The sequence below is a fragment of the Copadichromis virginalis genome, linkage group LG12 (genome assembly GCF_057382275.1).
Source record: "Copadichromis virginalis isolate Kocher_CV1m ecotype Utaka linkage group LG12, C_Virginalis_male_GT1.1, whole genome shotgun sequence".
Lineage (NCBI taxonomy): Eukaryota > Metazoa > Chordata > Actinopteri > Cichliformes > Cichlidae > Copadichromis > Copadichromis virginalis.
Genome location: NC_140629.1, coordinates 41,176,908 through 41,183,234, shown reverse-complemented (window position 1 = coordinate 41,183,234; position 6,327 = coordinate 41,176,908).

Sequence of the window (6,327 nt, the reverse complement as noted above, 5' to 3'; positions counted from 1 at the left end):
GTGGTGGATTGGCCAGATGCAGGTCGATGTGTAAAAATAACTCAGTTGTTTGGTGGTGGCTATGGCGGGGCTTCCACAGAGGCCAGCAGGTGGATGAGGGAAGGGGAGGCAGGAGGAGAGCCCCGAAGCGGCCACCAGTCCGAGTGTCAGGTGAACTGAACTTCAGGTAAGAAGTTATGACCTGCAGTCTATCTGGGTCAGATACAAACCAAGTTTAGGTGCAGTTTATTTTAGCTGTGCTGACTTTTTACAGTCAGTTACAATAACTCGTACTGCGTTCTAGCCAGCTTGACGGAGTTTTTATACAGCTGGGTGGTGCTATGATGTTACTGATAGTGAACTTTATTTTATTCATAAGGTTAGTTAGTAGAGTTGCCAACGACTCCTTAAAAAAATGGAATGGTCCCTCATTCAGAGAAAATATTACTCGTTTCATATTGAGCTGAGACGCAGTTTGTCCCGAACTTCAGCTAGGATGGAAAAAGACACAAAACTGGAGTTATTCTGTCGTTACGCTGCACAGCTGCCTCTTCTTCTCTCGTTCTCTCCCCCTCCCTCTCCTGTTGCTACTTCAATCATGAAACTGATCAATGATCAGCTGATCGGCTCTCTTGTTTGTTTATCGCCCACTTTGCGCCAGAAAGAGGAAACCAGCCGATGTCGCGCTAAACAACAGCAGCACGTTTAAGCTTGATCAGCTGTTGTCAGAATTTATTTAATATTAATTTCTAGTATCAGCTGATGTTTGCTGGAGCCACAGCTGTAAAGCTGCTGGTCATGATGTCGGTTTGGATATGTGGTGAGAGGGAAACATGAAGATGAAACCAGGAGATGTCCTTACTGAACCATCAGAGCTGAACAGGTGATGGAGAAACAGGTTTACCTTTTAGGTGACATGAATGAGTTGAAGGGAAGTTATGAACTGTTTCTGAGAGACAAATAACACCAGGATCCTTTTCTAAGCAGCTGACAGCTGGTAACTGTGCAGGGGCGGGTCTAGCAAAGTGTTGCCAGGGGGGCAGGTAGGGCTTTAACAGGGAGAGGGGGGCACAAAGAAATACTTTTCTTTCTTATTCTCATTTAAAATATCTAGCTTTTATTAAATAATTATCTAAATCTTACAACCAAAGTTTTTATCTGACGTAAAATGTATAGAAATCATACATATACCAACAAGACTGTACATCACTGTCACAACAGCGTTTGTTTTCATTCAAAGTCTTTATGGTTTTAATACCTGGTGGGCCGGTCTGTAGTCAAAATGCCCGATTTTCTGTCCCAGTCCATCCCTGCAGGTTAATACTGGCAGTGTCACCATGCCAGCTGTCTGTACTTCATCATCAGCCAGTGTTGTTCTTTATCAATATTACCAAAGTTTACCATAAGGCAGCAGAGAAAGTATTTACTTGCTTTCAGGTTTTATTCAAATGTTAGTCTTTTCATTTGTTTCCCCACTTTTTTCCTGTTTCAAAATCAAACACCAGTTTGTGAGAAGATTATCTTCTTTTTTTAACAGGCAGATAAAGTTTTGCATTGTCATTGGCTAATTTGTCAATTGTTTGTTACAAATGATCAACTAGCACCGGTGTTCACGGAGATCTTCAACCTCTCCCTGGCCCAAGCTGTGGTTCCCACGTGCTTCAAACGGTCCATTATTGTCCCTGTTCCAAAGAAACAACAGCCCGCTTGCCACAATGACTACTGTCCAGTAGCACTGACTTCAATTGTGATGAAGTGTTTTGAAAGACTGATGAGAGATCACATCACTTCTTCACTTCCTGCCACCATCGACTCACTTCAGTTTGCTTACCGGACTAATCGTTCCACAGACGATGCCATATCTCACCTGCTCCACACATCCCTGAGTCACCTGGACACTGGCAGAGGGAATTATGTTAGGATGCTGTTCGTGGACTACAGTTCAGCATTCAACACAATAATTCCCTCTAAGCTTTTCACCAAGTTGACGGATCTAGGACTCAGCTCATCACTGTGTCAGTGGATCCTCAACTTCCTCACAGACAGACCCCAATCAGTGAGGGTAGGAAAACAAGTCTCCCCCTCCATCTCACTCAGCACTGGAGTGCCTCAGGGCTGTGTTTTAAGCCCCCTGCTGTACTCACTGTACACTTATGACTGTGTAGCCACATCCGACACCACCTCCATTGTCAAGTTTGCTGACGACACTGCTGTTGTGGGCCTGATCTCCGACAACATCGAGACGGCCTACCTGGAGGAGATTAGGAACCTGGAGACCTGGTGCCAGGAGAATAACTTCCTCCTAAACATCAGCAAGACTAAGGAGCTGACCGTGGACTTCACTACAAAGCAGGCGAGGAATTACAAACCCCTCATCATCAGTGGCACGCCAGTGGAGAGAGTGGACAGTTTCCGATACCTGGGTGTCCACATCACTCAGGACCTGTCATGGTCCTGTCACATCAACACCCTGGTTAAGAAAGCCCGTCAGCGTCTCTTCTTCCTCAGAAGACTTAGAGACTTCCATCTGCCACTGAAGGTGCTCAAGAACTTCTACTCCTGCACCATCGAGAGCGTCCTGACGTCAAACATCTGCACCTGGTTTGGGAACAGCACCAAGCAGGACAGACGAGATCTGCAAAGGGTGGTGCGCTCGGCAGAACGCATCATTCAATCAGAGCTCCCTGACCTGCTGTCCATCTACACCAAGCGGTGCAAGTCCAAAGCTAGGAAGATTATGATGGACCTCTCCCATCCCAACAATGGACTCTTCTCACTGTTGAGGTCTGGGAAGCGCTTCCGCTCCCTTAAGGCCAAAACAGAGAGAATGAGGAGGAGCTTCTTCCCCCAGGCTATTCGGGCCTGAACCAGGTGTAGGACTGGACTCTCCCAAACACGTCACTATAAGACTGGACTCTCACACACGTCACCACATGCACCACCACACATTTCCTATAATCCTATAATTCCTGTAATTTATAATCCTTATCTTTATAATCTCTTCTGCTATTTGCACATTCTTTACTGTAAATTCCTAAGTTAATTTGTAAATTCTGTAGTAAACTGTAAATATTGTAAAACTTTTCTTTTGTCATTTAATGGTCGGGCATTGTACAGCTACAAGCATTTCACCCCCATGTCATACTGTGTATGGTTGTGTGTGTGTGACAAATAAAATTTGAATTTGAATTTGAAATGTTCGTATTTTAATATTAAAAAATGTTTTTGCCCAAAACATATGTGCACTATATGTCAGTAAAAATACTATGCAAATATTGATGTCCTTGAATGCTGAGTAAACACTGACTGATTGTATCTCTTGTACTTTATCAACGCAGTATCTAAAATCTTTGCACCGTAGTGGTTAAAATCTCATTCTAATAAGAGTTAAAAGCGCATTCGGTTATTAGGTTTACAGGGTTATTGAATTATGGTTAATGGTTGGTAGAATTTTTTTTAAACATTATCTGCCAATTACATCTGCCACCCTTCTCCAAATCTGTGCCCCTACCTGGCCCCCCCAACAAAAATTTTCTAGACACGCCACTGCTTGTACTCAGAGCTTGTTCCTGTGCTGCCATGATTAGTGCCTCTGTGCTGTCTTTCAGTCCAGCTTTGTCCAGCCACTGGTAGGACTTCTGGATATCAGCCACCTCCTCTATCTGCCGGTGGTACATACGGTGCAGGGGCCTGTCCTTCATTGATGCACTCAGAGCTTTGGGGGTGCTGAGCACCCAGACAGCTGCCCAGCCAGTCAAGATAAACTTCTTCCTTCTGTCAGTCCCTGCATCCTTAAATGTCTCCAGTTGTCCCGAGTTCTCTCTGACTGTCTCCTTGGTGCATTTAAAGCCCTGTTCCTCCCTGTCCTCGTCGCCTGTTGTCTTTGTCTCCGTTATCAGTCATAATTTTACCATCTCTGTACAAGTCTTCAAACGTCTTTATTAAATCAAAAGATTCTTAAATTCATCAAGTCTCTCTGTGCCTGGGTCCTCGTCACAAAACACGACATCACTGTTTTGTACATTTTAACACTATTTAATCCCACATTTGTGAAAGAAAAGCAAAACACTTTTTGAAAAGTTTGTAACAAAACCATCAAATCTGATAAAGGTTATTTAAATGCTGCAAAATAAGAACGGATTGGAATAAAAACAAAAATACATATCCTAACCTTAATAAGTGGGGAAGAATAATGAATGATGCTCATAGTGAGTAAAAAGTAAACTGAGTGCATTTTTGGACAGGGATTCACTTTTAATGTGTATGTGTAATATAATACAGACACATAAAAATACACTCCAAAAATAGAGGAGTCCTTATGATATACAAATGTACAAAATATTAATATTAATATAAATTATAGAGAGAGACAACAGGAGTTATAAGGCTAATTAGCATCCAGTCAGTTAGCTAGTTAGTACCTTGGGCTTAATACCGGCACATGCAAATAGGACAAAATAAGCAGCTTCTCTCCTTCCATTCCAAACAGGACAGTAGTAACAACAGCAGGCTACTGACAATGTTAAGTTTTAGCTTTTAAAAAGGCTGTATAAATTTCAATGGGAGCAACAGGACGGTCAAATGTTGCTGATTTTACTACAGAGCAGGACGGATTGTAGGTCAGCAAACATTGTCAGAAAACACGTTTTCAATACTGCAGGTTAGCTGGGTGTAATGTTTTTCAGCTAAAAAGAAACATGGCCTGACTCCTACCTAACGATATAAGAGTAACTGAAGGCTAAATGCAGCTAGCATGTCCTGTTTTAAGCCAGGCACTCACACATCCGCTCCGCTGCGTCTCAGCCGCCATCGCTCTGGCAGAAAGGATGCTAGAGCCAGAGCAGGGCAGAGCTGGAACAAACCATTTTGGGAGGCTCTATACTTTTGTTGTTAAAGTGTTACGTCTCAACCAAGTACTGTATGCTTTTTATACTTTTAGTAGTGTGACACACAAACAGCAAATATTGTCAAAAAAAGTAAGAAATCTTTGGGGGTACTTTGATTCATAAAAAATGGGCTAAAAACGCCCCTGCATTACTCAATGAGAGTAACGTATTCTGAATACTTTGGATTACTTAATATATTACCTTGTTTTTTACAACTACATGAATGTCCTATTGCTGTGTGATTTATTACTATTACTGAAGGTTACTCTCCACACCAATACCAGCTAGATGTTTAAATCTTAATATAATGAGTAACAGTAGGTGGACATTAGGTAAGGCTGCACTTTTTGCAGCGATCTCGTATAGAAAACTATTCGGCGCGTATAAGATAAGATAAGATAAGATAACCTTTATTAGTCCCACACGTGGGAAATTTGTTTTGTCACAGCAGGAAGTGGACAGTGCAAAAGTTATGAGGCAAAAATTAGAATACAATAAGAATAAATACAGTACACAACTGTACAGAATAGAATAAAATAATATACTATATACAGTAGAATAAAATAAAATAAATATACAATAAGATAAAAAATAGAATACAAATACAAATACTATATACAACTGAGTAAAAATACAACGATGACAGAAAGGATTATTGCACTTAGTATTATTGCATATGTATGGATGTGTGTGCTTGATCAGTTAAAGTCTTTATTATGGAGTCTGACAGCAGTGGGGAGGAAAGACCTGCGAAATCTCTCCGTCCCACACCGTGGGTGCCGCAGTCTCCCACTGAAGGAGCTGCTCAGTGCTGTCACAGTCTGCTGCATGGGGTGGGAGATGTTGTCCATCAGGGATGACAGCTTAGCCGCCGTTCTCCTGTCACTCACCATATAAAACAGGTCCGCGGCTCTGAACCGTAGTAAAGGGACCTCTGGCTAATACGTCGGGTTCGTGTCGGGCTCGTAGCTGAAAACTAGCTTTACTTTGTTGTCTGGGTCAACTTTGCTAGCGAGAGACAGAGAGAGGCGTTGAAAGACTCCAACGGAGCTTATTGTTTCAGAGGAAACACGAACACAGCGTACAGTCGAGTCTTAATAGCTTACTTACAGCTGGACTACACTGCCCACGAGGCTACATTCTTCAGGGCGATGCCTGTAACACTCTGCCTGTTGCCTTCTTATTAAGTCATTTTTTGAACAGTAATTTTTAAAAATATTTCTTCATGTCAGTATGCGGCCACATGTAGAGGTGACGTGGGCCGTGAGATTGAGACACAGACATTGGAGCCTCTTAATGCGTGTTTTGTTTGGGTTTCCACCGGCATGGAAACCAAAAACAGAGAGGGCATAGCCGAACATATGAAACGGGAAGAGACCGCCGTGTAATCCTTTATTTCAACAAAGTAACTGTATTCTGAATACCACCTTTTTAAACGGTAACAGAATACAGTTACTCATAT